Here is a 25,569-nt window from a genome sequence, read left to right on the forward strand (position 1 = left end):
GAAGGCGGTTTCCCTAGGAACGCATTAATTGATTTTCAATGCATTCCTATGGGAAACCGTGCATCGCAAGACGAAAAGCTCGCAAGACGAAGAGACTTGCGGAACGAATTAATTTCGTCTTGCGAGGCACCACTGTAGTATGTATTAAAAAGCTATACTCAAAGACTGAGAATTTAATAATATTGTCCCAACCTTTCTTCCTTATCTTTTTATTGTTATTACATTTTATTGTCTTGGCTGGTGGGTTGGCATGTCCATGGTTACAGATGTTCGTTTTATTGTTTTTACTTTAATACATATTATCACCTTCTAAAATGGCACTTTCCTGCAAGTAGACACATTCACTGTCAGGTCTAACCAAGCCCCATTTTATTCCTGCAGCTGTAATGGTGCTACGATTTTATTCAAATTTAAAATACAAAACAACAGCTGCTCTGAGTGTTACTTTTTAAATAAAAAAGACTCAGGATAGACAAGCTGAACTATGTCTCTCTCACACACACATACACACACACAGCAGGAATATACAGTTGCGATGCACGGGATGGTGGTTGGGGATCCATTATGTGTGGGTCACCATTATAGTATATTCACCAGGATGGCTAGGTGAGGGTTAATATGTTTCTAATGCATATGGTTCCTGTCTCCGTTGTGAGATCAGTTATAGGTCTCTGGCCAAAGATAACAGCTAAAATGTAACAGATGCTGGATCCTCCACAGCTGAGGTGAAGTATTTCCTTTCATCCTAACTAGTCATTGATAATGTCCCCACAGTTGGAAACGTCAAGGGCACGAGCAGGTTATTACAAAATTAAATAAATGAACTGCCTAAAGTGAGTTAAGATCAACAGATACGCTGTTCATCACTCCTTTTTGAAAGGCATCAAAATGAAAAGTAAAGTAAAGCCCTGCATTTCTACAGGAAGGTATCAGGCTTATTAAAACCAAAGCTAAACATGCCTTGGTTGAGTAGCCCTACTGTGTGACTGAGGCCAGCCCTACCAATCGGCAGAGTGAGACAACTGCTCAGGCAGCACATGCCAGGGTGCAACAGCACACATTCACTCATTCCTCCTGAGTCCCAGCTCTGTATCTCCTGCATTAGACTGCAGTTCTCAGCTGGAGAATGTTGTCCCATCAACAGGACTGAAAGACGTTTTGACTGTCAATCCAATCCTATTCTCTGTGTTGTATCCAGAGTAAAACCCTCTGAACTATGGGCCTAAGTTAGGCCCCACCTGTGTTATACATTTAAGGCAGTACCACTTGACTTTAAATGATCCTGGCTCCCCCTGAAGAATGCTAGAAACTGAACTTTGATGCTAAGAGTTATTAGGAAGCTTGTTATGTCCTAACCTTGGATCCTAGAACAATAGGCAAGTAGGCTCCTAGAATACAACAACTGATTGGCTTGCAGGAGAAGACCAACCAGGCTCCAGGAAGACGTTGATCAGTCTCTTAGGCTGGTAGGATGGTAGAATGCAACAACTGAACTGATTGGTCTGCAGGAAAAGACCAATCAGGCTCCAGGAGGGAAGCAAAATCAGCCAATCAGACAGGACTCATTGTGTAAATAATGTATATAAAAGCCTGAGGTGTGTGTGGGGATTCAGTCACAGTTTTACAAGCTGCAATAAAGAGCATGAAATCACTACAGGACTCCGAGTATATTTCAAAACCCCTATTTCCCTCACAGAGCAGCAATTCCCAGACTTCCCTGGAAAGAGAGGTCAGCTGTTAAACCATATTGGGAATTATAGTTTGTTAAGGTTTCTGAGAGTTGTTAGGACACCCCCATTCACCTCGTAGACCTGCAATTCTGAAATTGGCTTAACAGTCAATCCCTCTTCCCAATGAACTCTGGGAATCGCAGCTTTGTGAGGGGACCTAGGGTATCCCAACAATTAACAGACTACAGACTACAGTATTCTCTGAGGGGGAGGCGTTGCTGTTTAAAGTGGTGTGATACTGATTATGAACGCATAGAACTGTAGATTTGAAAAGGACTTTGAGGGTCATCTAGTTCAACCCCTTGCAATGTAGGAATATCAGCTAAAGCAGGCTTCCTCAAACTCGGCCCTCCAGATGTTTTTGGCCTACAACTCCCATGATCCCTAGCTAGCAGGACCAGTGGTCAGGGATGATAGGAATTGTCTGTTGTCCAGGAAACATCTGGAGGGCCGAGTTTGAGGAAGCCTGAACTAAAGCATCCATGACAGATGGCCATCTGACCTCTGCTTAAAGACCTCCAAGGAAGGAGAGTCCATAACCTCCTGAGGGAGACCGTTCCACCGTCGAACAGATCTTACTGTCAGAAAGTTCTTTCTGAGGTTTCATTGAAATCTCCTTTCTTGTAACTTGAATCCATTGGTCGCGGTCCTTCCCTCTAGAGCAGAAGAAAACAAGCTTGCTCCATCTTCCATGCCTTTTAGGTATTTGAAGATGGCTGTCATATATCCTCTCCGTCTTTGCTTTCCCAGGCTAAACATACCCAACCAACCAAGGCTTGGTTTCCAGACCCTTGATCATCTTGGTCACCCATTTCTGCACCCATTCTAGCTTATCAATATCCTTCTGTTTGCTATGTCCCTTCAAGTATCTGTTAGGTTACAACCAGGGCTCACGTCGGACAGATGAGGATAGGGGTGGATTGTGTACCTCCCTCAAATACACCACCTGCAGGCTCACATGCTTCAACTCAATAGCCAGCTGACTGGCATCTTCTTACCCACTTGCTGCTGCCATACAGGGGGCCTCTGTAAAAGATCCCAATTATTGGGTAGGATTCTGCCGTATTGTATTATCTGAAAAATATTACAAAAGTAAATCTAAATCTAAGCATAAATTGCCTTCTGTTCCCCCCATGAACAGTATTTCAGGATTTGGGTTACATTAAAACACAATATATTCTACAAGTAGGATCAATAATCTTCTATTTAACATAGTATTTGATCTACTGTGATATATAATTCATTTTTTCATTTACAGTGTTCATTGTTTTTGATAACCTATAATCAAAACAAATGACTCCCTTAATTAGAGCCACATTTCAAGTTTCTTCATTCATCTAACCCTCTTCTAGTTGATCCAATTTCCCCTTTAAAATGGCCAAACGACTTTTAATATAGTTGGAACCAATCTACCAGATTCCTGCCTCTTTATAAAATCAATAGATGAACGCCAGCCTGCCAAAAGCTTGTCCATTTTTGTTTGAACTTGAAGTCTGTGAAATAGTCATTCCACAACAGCTATTTGCTTTATTTAATCCACCAATTTTCCAGATTCATGAATCCACACCCCCACCATTACTTAGTTATTGTCATTCTTGCTACAAAAAGAAGGTGAGTAATCAGTTTCCTTTGCCTTAAGATACTATTTATCATCCTCAGATAAGTTCAGCAAGGCCACAATAGGAGCGATTTTTTTTCTTGCTTTACTGTTCTATTTTATTTTTAAACCTTTTTTCTTCACTTTTCAGCCAAAAAGGTTTCTAGAACAGCTTATAGATATATATGTTTTATTTCAATTTTTTTAAAGGCAGATAAAGTGATCCTTCAGGTAAGTCATTATAGGTCAAAAGCTGCACTTTGAACTGTGTTCAGAAATAAATAGGTAGCCAGTGCACACTATGCAAAAGCCTTTGACTGTGTTGACCACAGCAAACTATGGCAAGATCTTTAAAAAAATGGGAGTGCCTGATCACTTCATCTGTCTCCTGAGAAATCTCTATGTGGGACAAGAAGCTATAGTTAGAATTGAATATGGAACAACTGATTGGTTCAAAATTGGGAAAGGAGTACAATAAGGCTGTCTATTGTCTCCCTGCTTATTTAACTTATACGCAGAATTCATCATGCAAAAGACTGGACTGGATGAATTCCAAGCCGGAATTAAGATTGCCGGAAGAAATATCAACAACCTCAGATATGCAGATGACACAACCTTGATGGCAGAAAGTGAAGAGGAATTAAAGAACTTTTTAATGATGGTGAAAGAGGAGAGTGCAAAATATGGTCTGAAGCTCAACATCAAAAAAACTAAATTCATGGCCACTGGTCCCATCACCTCCTGGCAAATAGAAGGGAAAGAAATGGAGGCAGTGAGAGATTTTACTTTCTTGGGTTCCATGATCACTGCAGATGGTGACAGCAGTCACGAAATTAAAAGATGCCTGCTTCTTGGGAGAAAAGCAATGACAAATCTAGACATCTTAAAAAGCAGAGACATCACCTTGCTGACAAAGGTTCGTATAGTTAAAGCTATGGTTTTCCCAGTAATGATGTATGGAAGTGAGAGCTGGACCATAAAGAAGGCTGATTGCTGAAGAATTGATGCTTTTGAATGATGGTGCTGGAGGAGACTCTTGAGAGTCCCATGGACTTCAAGAAGATCAAACCTATCCATTCTGAAGGAAATCAGCCCTGAGTGCTCACTGGAAGGACAGATCCTGAAGCTGAGGCTCCAATATTTTGGCCACTTCATGACAAGAGAAGACTCCCTGGAAAAGACCCTGATGTTGGGAAAGATTGAGGGCACAAGGAGAAGGGGACGACAGAGGACGAGATGGCTGGACAGTGTTCTCGAAGCTACCAACATGAGCTTGACCAAACTGCAGGAGGCAGTGGAAGACAGGAGTGCCTGGTGTGCTCTGGTCCATGGGGTCACAAAGAGTCGGACATGACTAAACGACTAAACAACAACAACAATCACAGTTGGTACAAAAGTGGGGGCAACCTGAACCCTCCATCTCACCCCTGTGAAAAGCCATTTTCTTAATGGAAGCCTACAACATTTATATGGGTAGTGGCTTAGATTGAAATCTACATGGAAGAATAGATTTCTCTCTCTCTCTCAACTAACATATGTTAAAGGTATTATTTCATAAAATATATGTTTATTGTGCAGTTATCTCAGCCTGCAGGCTTATAGTTCTCTAGTATGTATAAAACAGTACATAACTATAACCCACAGAGACTGCAGGTTTATTCAAATCCCTTGACTGTAAGGGAAATACCAAAATAGCAGAATGTAAATAGGAGGCTGTGTTATATGTAATGACCTTAAAATATTTCTGTAGCAAACAACAGCACTTTTGTCTAATTTTCAGTTTCATGGGTTATTATCTCTGTTGAGATTCTTGTCGAGTTATTTACATGGAATTCTTCAGCTTTCTACAGCTTCAGCCATACTTTCTGAATAAATCATGCAACTATATAAAGATGTTTAAATCGCCAGATGTATTTTGGTTTCTCAGTAGTGCAGATGATGTACTAAGGCACATCTGTTAAGGAACCTGTCCAGAGAAGAGCAATTTTTCCCCTGTAGTGCACATGCAAGCAGAAGATTCTGCACAGTCTCAAAAGTCCAGCCTCGTTTCCCAAAGCCCAACCCTCACCTGTGGTTGATGACCCTATTTGTCTGGAAATCATATCATCATATTTCCTGCTCCCATAAGCAAGTGTGTCTACAATTCCAGTAACCAACGTATTCTTCAGAATGTGTTCGCCCTCCCCTTTTTAATCTTTTGTTAGTCTGCTAAATCAACACTCCATCGAGGAACCAAAACAGATGTCAAGCTTCTGAATCTCAGGAGGTGTCAGAGAACTTTGTAAAATAGCTAAATAAAATTTCACACCTGAAAACTATACACAGTAACTTTCTTTTCCTCCATTGTCAAAGTTGCTGAAGATAGAACACTAGGCGTCCCAGCTATCTATCACACCAGTTTGACATTTTCTGCACAAATCATTAACATTTTTGTCTGTACTTGGTAGCAAGGAAGTTGCATTACAAATGATGGATCTTGGACCACTGTCTTCAAATCACTTTTTCTGGAGAAATCCCATTGGAATCAGGGCTGCATCTGCCATTATATTTCCCCGACTGCGTTTTACAAATACTTGTGGGGAAGTAGCTCAGGATGCATATGCCATAAAAGTCATTGACAAATTTGAGATATATGGATTCAAAAAGAAAGTCTTAGAAGCTTTCTGAAACACGAGTTTCAGGCATAATTCTAAAACCCAACTGACACAGGAGCCCTAAATAGTTACATCTTCCATGTGGCTAGAAGCCTCTGAGTGACTGTAATAGCTCTTAGTTCTGATAAGTGGTTATGGTCACACACAAGCAGCACCTTTCTAGCTCTTTTTCAGTACTGTCTGCTTGTTGGCCCATAAGCTCTGCGCTCTTTAGAAATGTCTGGCTTCAAGAAGTAGCAGCCCAGAACAAGGAAGCAGGCTGGAATGGGCTCCCCCCCCCCCCCAGGGAGTGCAGGCCATATTAGTTCATACAGTCACTAGAAGCTTTTCACTACATGAATGCTTCATGTGGACTCCTAATGAGCAAGCTTTATAGTGAACCAGCATTACAAAGATGCACATCCTCAGGTGTTTTCTGCCTACCTTTTGAAAAACTGATGCAAGAATATTCACTTGGGAAGGCGTTCTACAACAGCCCTTTGTTTGAAAATTGTAGAAATGCAAGTCGTAAGGCCATCTGAGATAGTTTTCTAAAAATGGCTCTACAAATTAAACAAGTTCATTACATGTTAAGAAACTTGGTCCAGGACCTTAGCTGGTGTATATCAGGTTTGTTCTGTTGACATCAGTATTAAGGATGCAAATTTCCAACAGCTGAGATGCTGGTCTTCTGCTTTTCTTTTTTCCAGGAGGACTCATCACAATAACTCCCAAGAGCGCTTAAAATTGCTAAGGCAGCTGTGTGTTTACCTTAGGAAACAAAAAGGAAATAATTGATATTCGTGTAATAACATTCTCGTAGAAATGTAACAGGATAGTGTGAAAGTGTTTACACGGAGGGAGAAAGGCTTAGCTTCTCTTGACATGTTGTGTTGTGTTTTTCCTGTTACAGCAGCAGAACATAATAAAGAGTTGGATGCATATAATGGACATGCAGTCTGGGGCCTTTAAACAGAAAGTTTGCCTAAACCCAGTCAAAGTGTGAGTTCATTTTCTTTTCTCTTTTTCTAAACGCATTTAAAGGAATGCCAAGGGTGTGGGTTTTTTCCCTATGAGGATAGGTGTTTCTTTTGGGGAGTGGGGGTACTTTTGCTGCTGCATTGTCCTCAGACTATGCTGAGCAAATATTTGTCCAAAATATCTGTATCATAGAGTTGGTTGGGTCACTAAAATGGGATGACAAAGGCTTTAAAAGTCTTTATAAAGTATCTCAAGATACTTCCATCTTGACTGCTGGCCCAAGGGCTATGACCTGAAGACACACGATGCATGAGCTTTGCTGAGGAAAAGCATTTCTGGGTCTTTAGCATGTGCACCATCAGAAGTGGCTAGCTGAGTGGGGCTAGCTTCTCAGGAGGGAGAAGAGCGAGGTGGCAAAGAGGTTGGTGCAGTGCAAATGCACTGGTGAAGTCAATCTGGAGTGCCTGCTAGAGTGTTTGCATTGCACCAACCTCCCTGTCCCCTCTCCCTCTCTGCTTGTCAAATGATAGCACTCAGCCACTTCCAAAGATTCCGGTACACGTGGCAGTATAGCGTAGGTCTGCAAACATAATTCTGGATCAAGGACTGGGCTATAAGGCTGATTCACATGTTGTTGACATACATCATTTGATATATTATCCCTCAGTGACTCTCAGCTGGTTGTTTCTGTGGTGTTTGCTGAAGAGTATTGGGCTTGAGGTGATACAAGTTGAGAAAGAAGTGCAGCATCTAGCCTCAGTGTGACGACACTAAAGGAGTGTCTGACCTTTGAGCTGCCTCTTCAGAATGTGATGAGGGCAAGGGCACGGCCCCATGTGGTTGTAGATGGGCTTGCTCCTAGGTGAGAGTTTGGAGCAGCCTGCGGTGAGGGAGTTTTGAGTTAATATGGCCTCTAAGAGGCAGGTGAAATGGCAGGGAGGTGTGGGTGGGTGGTAATTGCATGAATACAGCTCGCAAATATTATTTGTGGGTATCTGATGATTGCATTGTTTTATATTGTTTTGATTTATTTATTGTACTTATATTGTTTCTTTTCTGTTAATATGCTGTTCATGGCTTTGGGAGCCTGTGAGTTCTATGGTATGGAGTGGAGGTATAAATATAATAAATAAATTAAAATAGGTTATTCAGCTTGTTTTTAACTCTAGACGTATTTTTATGTAGAAACTCAAGATCAGAGTGGCTAACCAGTGGTCCTCCAGATGACTCCAGCTTCTATTAGCCCCAACCAGCATGGTCAATGGTCAGGGATGATATGAGGAAACACTCATAGAGCTGTACTGCTAATGATATATATATATATATATATATATATATATATATATATATATATATATAATTTCACATTAGCAAACATAAGTTACTGTGTGTAATAATTTCAGTAGCTCTTTTTTGAGTAGGACATTGAAAACCTTAAATACTAAGAATATAATAAACTAAAAAGGATAAAAAGTAAGAAGCCAATACAGTCGTACCTTGGTTTTCGAACAGAATGCGTTCCGGAAGTCCTTTCGACTTCCGAAACATTCAGAAACCAAGGCATGGCTTCCGATTGCGCAGGCGCTCTGGAAACAATAGTGGAAACCTCATCGGATTTTCAGCTTCCCCCCAAAAATGTTCAAAAACTGCAAGCAATTTCTGCAAGCAATTTCCCCAAATGTAAAACAATTCTGATGTTAGTTTCACTGATATCATATGCATTTTTGTGCTCCTTTTCTGATAACGCATGCATTTTGTATACATTATATGGTTGGAGAACTGCATCAGAAAATTCATAGAAGGGCGAATTTCAAAATAAATGGTGTTTTCATTAACATATCATTTTGGGAGGTGTGAAATAGGCAGATTCACATAAAAATGTGGACCAAACAAAATTTCACCCTCATCCATAGGTGAACCTAGGAAAAATGTATTCGTTGTAACATTCACAAAGGGGTATCTAGGAGCTTTTCACCATATATTAATAGCACCTCAAGCATCTACTAATTAAATAGTATAGATGAATAAAGCAGACAGGTCCCTGCCCGCAGGCTCACAGTCAAATAAAGCATGGAAAAAAAGGTTTAGGGAGCATGTAGCTACACATCATAGTGCGTTGGATTTGCAAGGGGCAAGCATTCAAGGATGAAATTTGAATGGAGGGTTGTTCTGCACCACAAACAGCTGTGATGAATCCACACAATGACAATAGGCTTCCAGCTGTAATAAGAGGCCCTCCAACATGGCTGCAAATCCACAGACATAACTTAATTCCTTGTTCTTTTCTGGGCGGCAGAAAAGTGGTGGTTCTAGGCCGGATGAGGTGATGAGTTTTTAAGGAACAATAAAGGCAAATGACTCAGAAAATATAATTACCCTGGTTTTGGAAATTGCATTGGAGGAAACAGGGGTCATTTTTTTTTGCCTTTGTTTCTGTGGTTTCCTCTACTGGAAAATATTAAATAGCCATATGACAGTGCAATACGGTGAACGCCTGCTCAGAAGTAAATCCCACTGTGTTCAAAGGGTCTTACTTATTCCCACTGTGGTGGGAAGGTAAACGGCGTTTCCGTGCGGTCTGGCTTCCGTCATGGTGTTCCGTTGTGCCAGAAGCAGTTTAGTCATGCTGGCTGGAAAGCTGTCTGTGGACAAACGCCAGCTCCCTCGGCCTGAAAGCGAGATGAGCGCCGCAACCCCATAGTCGCCTTTGATTGGACTTAACCGTCCAGGTCTCCTTTACCTTACCTTACTCCCAGATAAGTGTATTTAGGGTTGCAACCATAGTTTCCTAAGCCACATCTTTTAATTGGGTTTTGTTTTTTGTTTTGTTTTGCCATGAAGCCACACATCTCTGCATTGTTCCTCAAACTGAAGAGTCCAGGAATATCTTCCTTCATCTCTTTGGGTGGTAAATTCTTGCAACCCTAAGAAAACACAAAGGACTCCACAGAGGGCCTTGATTTCAACAGGCCGCATAGAGGGAGTCTAACTCTGCTCCATGCCCACAAACGTGAACAAGGTATAATAACCACTGTGGTTGTCAAGGATTACCTTTGGTATTGTGGTTAGCACATATCAGCACTCAGCTTGGCGAGCACTCTGGTAGGTGACTTGATCTACAGCGTGAGACCCCATGGCTTTCTGAGGTTCTTAATTGAACCCAGCCTTGTGGCTGGACACTTTTCATCAAATGTGTCGGCCACCTGTGCATGCAGCAGGAGAAATCCAAGACACACTAAGATTCATCTCACCCAAACCAGAATTGTTTGTCAGACACCATGCCTGTCTGGGGAGAAAATGAAATTGATGGCACACAGCTAGATTCCACAGTATTCTTTCAACAGAACATCACAGGGAAACAATACCACAAGCATCCATAATGTATAAAACATGAAAAGGAGCAGAAGGAATAAACATGTCTCAAAATGCACTTAATCAAGCCATCCTCTTACTGAAACCAGTAATTATTCTGGATTATGAGAGAGAGAGAAAGCTTGCAGTATTTGGAGTATACGAAATTGTTAAAGTCATGAGAGCTTAAAGAGAAGTTGAGGGACAAGAGGACATCCTCTCCTTTATTTATCCCATTGTTAACCTACCCTTGCTTGAAGGAGCTCAGGGTGGCTTATGTGGAGCTTATTTTGTTTTCAGCAACCTTGTGAGATAGCGTAGGCTAAGAGATAAGTATTTTCCCCATGGTCACCCAGTGGGCTTCATGGCTCAGTGTGGATATGAACCCAAGTCTCCCCAGCAAAAATCTAACACTCCACCTGTTATACCACACCGGTTCACTTTGGAATAGCTAATTGAAGGAGATGTGCCCACCTTCATAGTTGTCTGGCCAAAATCTATCAGACTTCTCCATAAGTAATTCTTCCTAGGCAATTACCCACACAGTAAAACCTATGGTATCTGAAATTATAAAGCAAAATAAGCAAAATTATACCAGTTATACTTAATCCCTATGGGTAAGATTCATTTAAGAACTGATAATAAGGATTGTGTGCATTCGCCATATGGAACTTTGAAATAAAAACTCAAAAGGCTTGAGTTTTCCCCAAAATATATATATATATAGGGCCAACAGGATTTTCTAGGTCTCTACTTGACATCTCTCTTCTGCCCAATGTTCAGTTTCTTTCCAGAGACTTTTTTGGACTATACACATTTTGCAGAGTCATAGAATTGATGAGTTGGATGGGACCAATTCCTGCAATGCAGGGATCTTTTTGCCCAACATGGGGCTCAAACCCACAATCTTAAGATGAAGAGTCTTGTGTGCTACCAACTGAGCTATTCAAAAAAGTAAAATGTATATGCACATTCAGAGATTGCTGCGGGTCCCCTCTTGACCACACACAATTCAAAGTGTTGGTGTTGACCTTTAAAGCCCTAAACGGCCTCAGCCCAGTATACCTGAAGGAGCGTCTCCACCCCCATTGTTCTACCCGGACACTGAGGTCCAGCACCGAGGGCCTTCTGGTGGTTCCCTCACTGCAAGAAGCTAAGCTACAGGGAACCAGGCAGAGGGCCTTCTCAGCAGTGGAGTCTGCCCTGTGGAATGCCCTCCCACCAGATGTCAAAGAGAAAAACAACTACCTGACATTTAGACGACATCTGAAGGCAGCCCTGTTCAGGGAAGTTTTTAATGTGTGACATTTTAATGTATTTTAAATCTTTGTTTGAAGCCACCCAGAGTGGCTGGGGAAACCCAGCCAGATGGGCGGGGTACAAATAATAAATTACTATTACAGAAACAAACACTTCCATATATGCTGCCCAGTATGGGGGCCAGCACATCTTCCTAGAACTCAAGACAAGTATGGTTGTCAACACAGAAAGAATTTCGGTCTACCTGCCTGTGGAGTTTGTGGGCTAGAGGAACTTTATGGAAATACCTCAGGTGCTTAAGCTATCTAGGTGTGCAAATGTATATTTTAAAGTATTATATTTCCCCCCTTGATTTCCTTGGTTTTATCTTTTTGTAAACCACCCTGGGGTTTTTTAAATTATTTTTTACAATCACATGGTATATAAATTTAATGAAATAATTAAACAAAATAAATGCATGGATGTATGAACCGCAAACACAAAAGCAGCCTATATCATTCTACAGATAAAGCTGGAAACATCCCAAAGCCGCTAGCTAATGCAACCTTGTAAAATTCCTTCCTGGATTATAACTATGCATATCAACTTAGTCCTGAGTATATAAGCAAGACTGACCTCCAGCCAGCACCAGGGCATGATGGGTTTTTTTTGGTCTGTTGTGAACTAGGGCTGGGCGGCATCTGGTTTTCAACATTGTGATACATAACCAGCTAAACATTGTAATATGCTGGTATAGCACAATGTCTGAAATAAGGATGGAGCTGTGTAGAGGCATTGGCTGATTTCACGGTTTTCCCCACATCATGATATTTTTTTTTGCATAGCACACAAAAAATACATCATGATTTGTGATATATTGCTGAGTCAAAAATGATGAAACTGCTATCACGAAACGGTTTTGGACGATATATCTACCAGCCCTATTGTGAACCATCCTGGGATGCAGGGCAGTATGTATACAAATTTAATGAATTAATAATACTGAAGTCAGCAGGGCCTGGATCTCCAGTATCAAGGTGAAACATACTGGTTTCTGGAAATGCCCTGGGTCTTTTCTGGAGAAGGTCACCATGAAGAGAACCACAAACATATTGTTGCATTCTGCTTCATTTTGGACTCTGGTGGCATCTCAGTTCTTAGGCTGAAGTTCTGTTGTCCATTATTTAGTCCATTGAAATAACAATGTGTAATTAGACACAGGGCTGTGGCCTTAGTAAGTATTTAGAAAACTTTCTAGCTATGCATGAAACATCTACTCCTTATGGTTCAGGAATATTATCGAAACTATTTGCCTAAACATTAATTCAAGAAGTATTTCCTATTCATTAGTCTTCTGTTTAAAATATGCCAATCACCCTCCAAAGGACCAGGAACAATAGTGTTGGACAAAACACAAGTAACAAGGAGCAAATGGTTTGAAGTAAACATTTCGCACACGCAAAAACATTCTGAAACTCAGCTTCACTGGCTATTTGGCTAATAAACATGAATGATGAACACATTCAAAGAAACAGATGATGGTTTCCATAAATATATGAAGTGGAAAATTCATAATGAAGCTTAAGAATGATTGATTGCTTGACTAATTATATTTTCTGCTATGCTATTTATTTTATCCCTCTGTGTAAATTCACAGAAAGAGCACAAACATATAAATAATATAACATATGCCGGTGTGTGTGTGTGTGTGTGTGTGTGTGTCCAGCACTGTGGTCTGCAGACCACCCGTGGTCCATAAGCGGTGTGTTTGTGAAGAACACTTTCAATCTGAATTTTATGGAATTCAAATTGTAATACAATAAAATACAACAGAAGCAATAACAGAAGCAATAAAAAATTCAGCTGAAAATCATACAGCATCTAGCACAGGGCATTACAATTGTTACAAGAGCCAGATTTTTTTTATAAAAAAAATATATTTAAATGGTCCACTAATACCCAGAAAAACTTTCAAGTCATTTTTTTTTGGGGGGGGGGAGGCAAAGTTTGGGAACCAGAGGCATATGCAAATTTATCCCTGCGTATAAATTCACAGGAGCAACGGAAACATCTATTGATTAACAGTGCTGGGTGTCTAATGTAGCCAACAGTTTATTCTAAACTGTGGTCACAAATGGTTGCAAATAGACTAATTTAAATGGTTATCATTTAACCATTTATCATTTACTGTCCATTCTGGGTCTCCCAACCACTGTTAACAGTGTCCTTTTTCTTGGCAGATCAAGATGAACAGGTGACAGCAAAAGTTGCAAGGTTTTTAACCGGGGCAAATAGAATTAGATCCATTTTTTGACTATTGATCCAAACCCCCAAAATGTATTTTATATAATTAACTTTTTACCTTTATCCTCCTGTATACTGCATTTTGTTTTATTGCTGTGGCTGGTAGCTGATGCAATTAAAGATTCGTTCATTCATTCACTCATTCATGGCTAGGAAGGGGAGAATGGATTTTTAGTTAAAAGTGATCATTTTAATTAACTGGGGATGGTTAGACTCCATAGATAATTCATTAGGCTGAATGATCTGAAGCTTCATAACAGATGGTTTGGTTTCATGTTCCAAGTGATACTGAAAGATTTTTCCAATGTCCCAAAGCTATAGCCCATGTGAAACATAATTTTTTTATGTAAATAATTCTCCAGCAACAAAGAGGGAGAATCACTGCAAGGACTGTGTGTAACGAGCTTGATCTCTTACTGACAGCAAGGGCATTTCATGTCTGAAATGCTGCAGAAAGCAAACAGAGCAAGGCTGAGCAGACTCACCCTCCACGTCAGAGACAGAGTACCTGGATAGATTCATGGGGTCTGTTGCGGTGGAAACGCAGAGTATCACTGACCACATAACTGCGGCATGCAGTCCTAAGACCGCACGCAGCCAACTGTAAATGAAACCGAAGGAAACATATTGCACTCCTTTCAACCATTTAAACATCCCTTTTTCTTGCCAAGTTGTGAGTAAGATGGGCATTGTCCTTGCTCAGGGGACGGGGTCTGCTGTCGCTCTCTGCAGCTCGCTCATGTCAGCAATCAAGAAATACAATAAGGGATCCCTGTACATTAGCACTTAATTTAAGGTTAACAACTCCAATTTCTGTGAGGTCATCCCAGCCTCTCTCTTTTTGTTTTGCTTAGCCTGACAAAGACAGACTGAGTCCAAAGAAAATGATCAGTAACCAGTGTAGGCTCTGGTCCCATCTGTACTATACATTAAAGCAGTATCATACTACTTTGTGCAGTCATGGCTTCCACTAAAGGATCTTGGGAACTGTAGTTTGTGAAGGGTCAGAAAGTTGTTAGGAGACCCCTGCCCCCATTAGGTAAAGGGTAAAGGGACCCCTGACTGTTAGGTCCAGTCACAGACAACTCTGGGGTTGCGGCCATCATCTCGCTTTACTGGCCGAGGGAGCCGGCGTTTGTCTGCAGACAGCTTCCGGGTCATGTGGCCAGCATGACTAAGCCACTTCTGGCGAACCAGAGCAGCGCATGGAAACTCCATTTACCTTCCCGCCGGAGCGGTACCTATTTATCTACTTCACTTTGATGTGCTTTCGAACTGCTAGGTTGGCAGGAGCAGGGACCAAGCAACAGGAGCTCACCCCGTCATGGGGATTCGAACCGCCAACCTTCTGATCAGCAAGCCCTAGGCTCTGTGGTTTAGACCACAGCACCACCCGCATTTGTGAAGGGTGCTGAGAATTGTTAGGCGACCTCTGTCCTCATTACAGAGCTACAATTCCCAGAGTTCTCTGGGAAGAGGGACTGGTTGTTAAATAATTCTGGGGATTTTAGCTCTGGGAAAGCAATAAGGTTCTCATAACATCTCTCAGCACACTTAACAAACTGCAGTCCCTTTCTTAGCCCTGAGAGACACATTTCCTTCTGTGTAACCTTTTTGGGGGACACATGCTAGAGGTGGGCAAGGCCAGAGGCAAACAACATATATGAATTTTTACCTTTGCACAGTAGGCTGGCACTACAGACTTGCACACTCTTCTTTATCCTTTATTCGAGCAAGCAAGAAGCTTTACCACAGTTCAAGGGCTCCTGGCAGCCCCAAGATCACCGGATGAAACAAAGTTTTTAACTGAAGCTGTTTTTAACTGCAGCAGTAATTTTTAAACTATTTTAGAAAAAAGTGGATTTGTTTGGTGCCGAGGAACAATGGGATATAAATTTAATTTTAAACAGCTAAATGAAATAGTTCAAACAGGGTGTTGTATGTTTTGAAGTATTTCTCAAGAAGATAAATGAGTACATAGGAGAAGTCCAATTTCTAGCAGCAGCAAATGGGAAAACATCTTCTGTGTTTCTGTATTCTTATTTGAATGAAGAAAAGTTCCACATTCCATGAGTTATGTGAAATCAGAAAAGGCTTAAATAGAGTAAGTTAAGTTCAGTCCAGAAATATATACCAATAGCAAAGCTGGGAATATTTGCATAAGCACACAGATCTGCTACGTTTCAGTGTTGGTCACCTGGGGGTGGCAGGCTGCCAAGAAATGTCTTTGAAATCCCCTGTGTGGATAGAGGTGAACTTTCTCCAGTGCTGCCGAACCTTTCAACCCCTGAGGTTAAGCATATGATTGCAGCTGCAGCCAAGGAAGGTCTGCTGAAGGGGATTGCATATGTGCCACAGGAGATTTTCATTTCATTTCAAAGTGCTTTGTCAAACTCTTAATATCTGTGTCCATCAAAAGGTGTGGGATGGGGGGAAAGGACCATTTAAATCATAGCATTCTAGGTCTGAAAAAGGACCTGAGGATAATCTGGCCTAAACTCCTGTACTGAAGAAGAGTGAACCCACATTAACTTGATTTATAGTATGCCACAAATAGGGAGGACAGAGGGAGGTACACTAAGCCAGATGTGCACATTCAGTGCTCAGGTCCCAAGCATGCAAACAAGACACAATCATCATTCCCTTTCCACCCACCTGAAGAAGGAATGGTTCACTGGGAAGCTCTGTAGCAATATGGTAGATTGGGTCCTCCCTTAAAGAGGGCATGTATTGCGGTGAGACCTGGAGAACTGATACCCTGTGTTGTGGGTGGGTACAATTGGTCATCCACAACACCTGGTTGGTAGGTTCCTCGAAGCTGGGTACAATCTGGCCAATGGGATGCAGTCTAAACAGTTCGAGGGACCTATTTATGCCCATGCACGTGACCCAGAGCTTCCTCTTTCGGCACGTGCATTCGGCACGTGCATCCGCCCACTTCTCTCTACTTTTAGGGCTTTGCACTTGACCTTGCTATGCCGTCATGTGTCATCTGTCATTGGGACAGGGGCACAGCAGGAATTTTCCCCACTTGGCTGATTGGCTGTTGCCATTTGGGTTTCGCCTTGTAAGGTTGCGGATAGGCTCTGGTTCAGGTGATAGGGATGGGAGAACGCTCTCGCCATCCCTAAGTGAAGGGTATTCCGTTAAAGGAATCCAGGGACTCGATGGTTTGGTCAACCCCTGTGAGAGGGTTGTGCCCGTGCCTGAGTCCAGGGGGACAGTTGGGTGGCAGAGTTAGCCCGTGCCCGGCTTTCCACTTATCCCGGTGTTTACCCTAGGCTTACCTATGCTGGTCAGCGCTACATGGATGGCAGGGAGCTAGTCGAACCAGAGCCTATGCAACCAGTCACTTTCTGTAATCAATAAAGTTGTGGCCTAAAGGTAAAGGTAAAGGTACCCCTGCCCTTACGGGCCAGTCGTGTCCGACTCTAGGGTTGTGCGCCCATCTCACTTAAGAGGCCGGGGGCCAGCGCTGTCTGGAGACACTTCCGGGTCACGTGGCCAGCATGACGAAGCTGCTCTGGTGAGCCAGCGCAGCACACGGAACGTCGTTTACCTTCCCACCAAAAAACGGTACCTATTTATCTACTTGCACTTAGGGGTGCTTTTGAACTGCTAGGTGGGCAGGAGCTGGGACCGAAAGACGGGAGCTCACCCCGCCGCGGGGATTCGAACTGCTGACCATACGATTGGCAGGTCCTAGGCACTGAGGTTTTACCCACAGCGCCACCCACATCCCTCTAAAGTTGTGGCCTAAATTCTGCCAAAAACCAAAACTAAAATTTGAGACATGTGTGAATTTATTTAAGGGGGAGGTTTCTGGGTCTGAACACGCAATGCACATACTTAACATGAAAAGGATCCAAGACAGGTACAAACCCCAGCATCTCCAGATAGGACTGGGAAAGACTCTCTGCTTAAATCTCTGGGAAGCCACTGTCAGTAAGCATAGAGAAGACTAAGCTAAAAGGACCAAAGATATAAGGCAAACCTCAAGGGCCACCTCTCGCCACATGAACCTACCTGGACCCTGAGATCAGCTTCTGAGGCCCTTCTTCATGTGCCTCCTCCACGATAGATCCGGAGGGTGGCAACATGAGAACAGGCCTTCTCTGCAGTGACTTCCTGTCTGGAATGTTCTCCCCAGGGAGGTTCACCTGGCACCTTCATGATACACCTATAGGCACCAGGCAAATACGTTCCTCTTCAATCAGGCCTTGGACAGATTGACATCCAATGCCCTTTTAAAATGTGTTGGGGAGGGAGGAATTATTGGGTTGTTCTTGGTGTGCTTTATTGAAACAAGATCAAAATAGTTCTCAATATCTGCAGGAATGCACATTCTTTCAACTCAGGCTGGTTTTTACAGGGCTAAGATTTCAATCAGTGCTTTCAACATACTTGCATATGACCAAGTATGACCAAGTGTCATCAAATTCCAGTGGCTTGCCTGTATTGTATCAGTGGCATTGTCCAACTTAATGGTGTTCCATGCTATGTGTTTGAGTGTGCACTGAATAATGGACAGAGATGGCAATTTTTCTCACATCCTTCTACATTGCATATGCACAGGCCTTTAACTGATATTTCTTGCTTGTTATCAGAGGAACATGCATAGTCTAGCTTTATTTATTTTTCTAATGGCCAAAGTTTTTATTAGGTAGTTGCTAGTTGTTTAGATAGTTCACTGGTCTAACATATGCTTAGTCAACAAACAAACTGCCAGTGTTAGGCAGAGTCACTGCTTTGTATCGGTCTATAGAATGTGACTTGACTGGAGTGGATTAAGCCTAAGATGTTTGGTCCTTTAGTCATATGGGTCATATGACCCATACCTGTTTTCTTGAAAGAAAACATAACATCCTGTTTCATGAGAGAAACTTCTCAAGCAACTTATAATGAAGTCAAGCCTATCCTTTTCTCATTTGTTGGAAAGTTATCAGTGGCAAGAGTTCTCTATTTGGCTGAGCAAGGAACTGGACAACTTCCAGAAAGTATTGAAACGTCAACTACAGTTATCAAAGGCTGTAATTATACTTTCATCAAATGCTCTGGCTTGTCCAAAGGTAGTCAGAATACATTAAAGGAGGCAAATTTAATTGACTCTAATAAGTCCTGGCATGAGGCTTAATAATATTGTATAGAACTCATTGTCTTTTATTTACTTCATTGAGTTGTAGGCCTAATCAGTCACCACATTTTTGCGGAAAACTAAATAGAGGAATATTGAAGAATTATGTATCTTGGGTCTTATGGAATTTCAGAATCATGTTCTTCTAACCAGGTTCTTAGAATCTAACTACATGTCTCAGAGAAACTTGTATAACCAACCCTTGAAAGCTGGATTCATCCTCCACTTCCTCTTCCTTGAAAAGCCTCTTCAAGAAGGGCCTATCAATCACAAATCCATTTTCCCCTTCTTTCTTCCCTCCCAAAAATGATAAACATGGCAGATATTTGGTAGATGTGCAAAATCCGAACTACATTCTCATCTGTTCACAAGGGAGGTACAGATAAGGTAATTTAGTATTGGAATCAGAAAAGAACAAGTTCTCTGAGCATCCTAGATAGGAATATTGTAAAACACTGTAATATTTTGTGGCATTGGGGAGGCACTTTTGTTGATTTCCCCCACACATTTCACTTGTCTAATTTTCACTTAGTCACACAACTCACTTTAGCTGGTCTCAGCAGTCGAGGATGAAATTCCCCCAAAACCTCACAGATGATTTTTCCCCATTAATAAAGCTGTGCATAAGCCATCAATTTAGATTGTATCCTGAAGCCCATGAGCCAAATCTGGAATTAACACATCTGACATTTTACATCAAATCTATTCCATAATTGAAGCTGCACACCCACTGCATGGCATCCTGATCACAGGGTTCTAATTTTTCATATGTTGATGCAAACAGGGTCTAAAAAAACCATTTCATGAAAAATGATCTATACTTCCTAACAAAATGTAAATGTTGAACCTTTGGCCCAGGTGTGATCCTATCGTGGCCACTGGGTATTTGGGCTTAGTCATTAGTAAAAGCAGGACCCCTTTGTAATCCAAAATGGGATGTAGATGGAGTCATTGATGATTATTGCAGAAAGAGTGATTTTATCCAGAGCGGAAGCAATGCTCTGCGAGCCACTTCCAGTTCTTTAATCTGATGTCATGTTGGGTACTGCACGGCTGCCAAAGAAAGGCAAAGAAAGGCAAGATACCATATTATCCAGCTTCAATAAAGACATTAAGTGGCAATTTAAATCCTCCCAGCAGAGATGATTTGTGATTTTGCAGAAATGTATACGGAAAGGAAATGGAATAGCTTAACAGCAGCTGTTTGAACTGCTCTGTCTTCTTCATTTGGAAAAACAAAAGCAGCAAAAAACGAAACCCTTGCTGCTTCCGATATATTTTTTTCTTACAGCATTTTTAGGTGAAATTTTAGGCCCGCCACAATCTTAATTTTTCACAATACTGCACACAATCCCACTTGGCAAATAATCCCATGGAGCTATGAATTAGAGCTGGAACAAATGTGATGGACTATAAGCAGAAGAGACTGTTACCTCATGAGACATCCTCCATCCTGCAGTGTCTGAGATGTTACAGACTGGAACATGGCACAGAGTTTTCACAGCAGAGGCATTCCTCTGAAGGACATAGGCTGCTGCCTTATAGTGAGGTACCGTTGGTACATCTTCTGCAGGTTTATGGTGCTGGGTGATCCATGAGCTATCACATATGCATCCGACAGGCAGCAGACAACTCACTGTCTCCCAATATCACATTATCCAGTGCTAAGCAAAAGAGTTTGCCAGTGCTGTTTTCCTTCCAATGCAATTGAGTGAAGACATTTTAACAGTGCAGGGATATACATGTTTGCTTGAATGTATCTCTTGTAAATGTATGTTTAGAATTGTGGCTGGAAACTCATAACCCAGCAAGTGAATTCTAGGTATGAGACCCATTTTAGATTTAATTTTACTTGCTAAAGCTCTAGACACCAGGTTGTCCTTACAAAGTGTTTGGATTTTCAGAAAATTCACTTAGGTTAAGATATTTCAGCTTAATGTAATATGAAGCAAAGTCTTTAGAACGCTGGCTATTTAGTGTGAATGTGCTGGATCATGTCATTCCTATTTCTGTAACCTTATTAGTGCACATTACCTGTCACTCATTAACTCACCCCTCTGCTTATTATGACCCTTTCTTTCAGGCACCTTCTTCTCTGGGGTTCTGCCATTTAGATCCTCTATTGCTGGCATCACCTCTTAGCCAGTTTTCCAGTCCTTAGCCTTTCCCACACAGCTCGCGCGTCCATAGGGTCCATGTGAAGGAGACAAACAGAAAGTCTCCCTTTCTACCGGAAGCTGAATTGTCAACATTTCGTTGTTGACTGCTTTGTTCTTTTGAGCACTTGTACTATTTGTGAACATTCTGTGGCCTCACAGCAGCTCAGCCAATTGATGCCAGAGGCTTCACTGCTATGAGTCTACAGGGGTTTCACACCAAATGCATTGTAATGGCATGGAAAATCAAGCATACCATTTAAAATGTCAGAAGGAAACAGGTTTCGACATCAAGCTTGCAGAGGCTGATTAGACACAGCAAGAGAGCTTTGGAATGGGAAAGATTTTAAAACATTGTGAAAACTACCTTGATGGTTCTCTTTTAAGTTTGATGAAGTCCTGCAGCATAACATGGAAATATTTATGTACTGAGGAATTAGGCAATGCCCTCTTTTTCCTTTCTCCCCTTGTCCTTTTGAATTCCTAATTGTTTTTGAACTCCTGACACAGTTAATTAGACACTAAAAAACACAAAAAGAATTCTTACTGGCATTTGGCAATCTGTAAATTGTGTGTACATGGGTCATGTTTTGTTAACAATCTACAAAGCCCCCTGTTCTCAATTTTCTCCATTCTTTCATGCAATAATAGGTTTGGTTAAGCCTCCAGATACATGGTAAATTGGATAAAGTTTGAAGCTTTGACTCCTAATGGCTTTTCTTGTAAAGAAAAGAAAAGAAAAGAAAAGGAGGAAGGAAGGAAAAAAGAAAGGCCAGCTTATATATAATTACTTCTTTTGTTCTTTTAGATGGTGCAGATTCAAGATGAACTGAATGAGGTAGAATGTTTGGAGTGACAATGAGGTTCTCTGGACCATCTTTATATGTCATCACATCTGCACCAGATGCACCATGCACTTTACTGTCATGGCTTCCCCCAATGCATCCTGGGAACTGTGCTTCCTTAAGAGACAACCCATTAAAAACAGCAATAATATTTAAAAACAGCCACATACACTCACAACTAAAATAAATTCAGGGTTGCTGGGAACAATATATTTCAGACATCAAATCCCTGGGTGAACAGGGATGTTTTAAAAGCCTTCCTCTTGAGTCCCATAGAGGAAGAGTAGGATGGCCAGACTTCACTGAGTATGAAATAGAGATGGTGTCACAGGGTGCCGGCCAACATGGTGGGCCTGCCAGTACCTCCTGTGATGTCTCTTCTGGTCTTGTCTGCACTGGCTGAGCATCTCCTACATTGAATATGCTTCCTCAGACAGGTCCACCTTTCAGTGGATTCCATGATTGGACACCCATCCTTACTTGCCACATCTCCCACAGCAGCTATTTTATGAATGCTACCCATAGCTAGGTTTGGATGAGTCTTCCAATGTTTGTTTCTCTCAATTGGGGAGGGGGGATATTCAGTTCAGTTTTCCATATTTCCACATTAGTTTGTTTGTTTGTTTAAAAAAGAAGTCCTCGTGAAAATTCATCAGCATTTTAGTTCAAATTTCTTCTAATATATCCATGTTTGTATGCAATTTCCCCCAAGGTATACATTTTTGCATAGCAACTTTCCCTGATACAACACATTTTTGAATGTTCTTTTCATTTTTACCCAAGCAAATGCATTTTTGCACATGCTCATTGACCTGCTTTACAAAATCTGAAGATCTGTGAATTTTGAAGTATTAGATGTGTTCCGGTTTGTGTGTTGTTTTAGGAACTGTGAATTGCAAAATTTTACCTTTAAATGTGAGCTCAGTCAAATTCTTCCCTCATCCCTATGCACAGCACTGTCTCAAAATTCCAAATGTGCCCACTGGATCATAAAGGTTGGTAACCCCTGGTTCAGAGGATGCTCTCTGTTCATAAGCAATAGATAGACACGGGACTGTTCAATTACCAGGATCCCATTATTTGTTACCAACTTGTGCCCAACTCAAAAAACTTTCACCATCTGCAAATAATGAAAACATATATATATGTTTGTGATCTGTCAGATCCATAATTATTGCTGCTCTCTCCTACCTTTCACTTAGGATAAAGCAAAGGCCCCCTTGCTGATTGCCATGAGAAGAGTTCACATTCTTCAGCGAACGGTTTGCCCATGAGTAATGCCATTGACTTCAAAGCAAGAATGTTTGTGGGTAAGAGTGTGTGGGACCTTTGCTCATCAAGCTGTGCCTGCCTGTTCAAACTTCTTAAGCATCACTAGAAAAACAATGGTGTGTTGTGTTTAGCAGGATCATGTGATTTTCTCTTCACTTGGATATTAAATGAAGAAGACAGGCACCTTAAAAAAATAAAATAGCCTTATAGGAAGACTGGGAATGTCCACATCAACTGAAGTAATTTAAAACTCTAATCTGCTCCATCCAAGTGGATGTCTTCCAGCACTCCACTGGTTCCCAATTTTTGTCAATGTGCTGCTGCAATAGTGGTGCCAGAACAAGCCATATCCCTACTGGTGCTACATAGCCAAAGGCTATGCCTTCCCCAGAACTCTTCCATGCTGTTTATAACGTTTCTCCTCAGCATGTTTTTCCTTGTTGCCTGTTGAGCATTGCACACTGAGCTCTGGTTACAGTGCTTAGATACATGGGTGCAATTTCTGCGTGCATTTCTGCATGTGTGCAATATTTAGGATTCCACTAGATTTTATAAGGGACTGAGAACACCTAGCTCTTATTCCTCCAGCAAATCCTCCCCTTCCATTCACGAAGCCTGTGTAGCTCTGCACCCTCAGAAAGAATGACTGAACCCAAAGAAATCTAGCCAAGGCACAATTCACACACTATAGTGATTGTCATAATTAGGTAACAGTGTGGAATGCCTTTCAAAAGGAAACAGCTGCCATGGGAGGCCCCCCTATCCAGATTGGTACCCTGTTGGTAGGTAAGAGGGCTCTAGCCCTTTATGCAGCTTACAACTTGGCTGAACTACATCCCTTTGAACTCTTTGGATGCAGCAATGATTTTGTTTTGTGTAGGGTTGGCTAGAAGTTCTTAAGCAAAGAGGCAAGCCAACTCTGCCATATTTAGGAATGGTCCAAGAACTCTGAAGGGAAGCAAAACAGATACCTTCCCAATCACTTCCCCCCAAAACTGGCCTAAAATTTGTTGAAATATCTGTGCTTAATTATTTTTTTAAAAATAAATGGCTGCCTATACCTTTAGAAGGTTTACATCAGATCTTCTGAAATGCTGCCCAGAATAGATAATAGGCTCAACAAAGATGCTTGCAAGAGCATGAAAGAGCATTTATATACATGGGCTTTTCTCAGTAATGTTTTAATTTCTTCTCCAGCAGACACCAGCAATAATCAACTGCTCATTGTAGAATAATGATGATGATAATTACAACTAGTTCTGTGTTCATTCACTGCAGACCAGAATTGATTAAGTATTTTGAGTTGGATCTAAAGATGTACTTTTCACACACAAAAATGTGTCTTCCGTCTGCAGAAGGGCCATTTTACACTTAGCACTGTAGCACTGCATAAGAAAAACATTTTTTACACATACTCACACAACCCTCTCTATCCTACGCCAAGCAAGCAAGAGGCATTATCAGAGTACAAAGAGAAATCCCAACCAGGCAAAAATACTCAGGGTGTGGAGCAGGGCGATTGAGAGGTATGGTTTGAGGAAAGTTTCAAGGGCCATACAAAAAGGCCAAGAGGGCCACCACCATTTTGTTGTTATGGATTTGCAGTGATCAGTTCCTGGGTGCCAGGTCTTTCCATAATCTCTACATTCAATGAAGGGTCAGTATTTGAGCAAAATCATAAATTCCTGAGTTTAGGAAGGGCTGACTTCCTCACGGTGATGGTGAGACATTGAAGAAACAATGGTGCCGATGGCCAGCCATTAGCCCCTCAGTGGAAGTCATCAACCAGGCAGAAGGTTCTGTCAGGCACAGAGGGGCATTATCAGGGTAACAGGGAGGCATGGTGTCACCTCAGGGAAAGTGTCCTTTTACAACAGATTTTGGGAGCAGGGATTTCTGGTGCAGGAAGTAGGCAGAATTCTATGCATGTTGGCTGGGTGAGGTTGCACCAAGAGACCGGAGGTCATGACTGACTGTTGTTTCTGACCCAAGATTGCTGAAGCTATGAGAGGAACCATGAGAGAGACACTTGGGGTGTGATGTTCTGCACCCTCTGCATGGAAGGCTTCATGGAAGGTGTAAAATAAACCGCATTTCTTTAAAAGACCAGTCTCCACTGTGCCTTGATTTTCCAATGGAAACACAACTCTGGTTAGGTGCCAAGACGCCTGGAATCTCTTGCTGCTACTTCTCAGCTGAGATTGAGGTGGCCTGTAATGATTATATGAATGAATGTGTAAACCCTAGTGAAAGATCTTGTGCAAGCATTTGCAGAATAGTGCCCATGGCTAGTTTCCTTCTACTCATCATTCTTTGGATCCAACCCT

At 41.7% G+C, this 25,569-nt stretch overlaps 2 long non-coding RNA genes across 2 annotated transcripts in view; one reads left to right on the forward strand and one right to left on the reverse strand.

The window, feature by feature from the left end:
* The first annotated feature begins 6,797 nt into the window (after positions 1 to 6,797).
* Positions 6,798 to 25,321, forward strand: LOC308485088. Its single transcript, XR_013990336.1, has 3 exons — positions 6,798 to 6,962; positions 23,173 to 23,280; positions 25,235 to 25,321. It is a non-coding gene; the product is annotated as an uncharacterized lncRNA (long non-coding RNA).
* The window catches only part of LOC308485091, a 35,506-nt gene continuing 31,428 nt past the window's right edge, over positions 21,492 to 25,569 (reverse strand). The window contains exon 3 of the long non-coding RNA XR_013990339.1: positions 21,492 to 21,646. This is a non-coding gene — a long non-coding RNA (uncharacterized lncRNA). The remainder of the gene's footprint in view (positions 21,647 to 25,569) is intronic.

Source organism: Podarcis pityusensis (genome assembly GCF_964106645.2).
Source record: "Podarcis pityusensis genome assembly, chromosome: 9".
Classification (NCBI taxonomy): Eukaryota; Metazoa; Chordata; class Lepidosauria; order Squamata; family Lacertidae; genus Podarcis; species Podarcis pityusensis.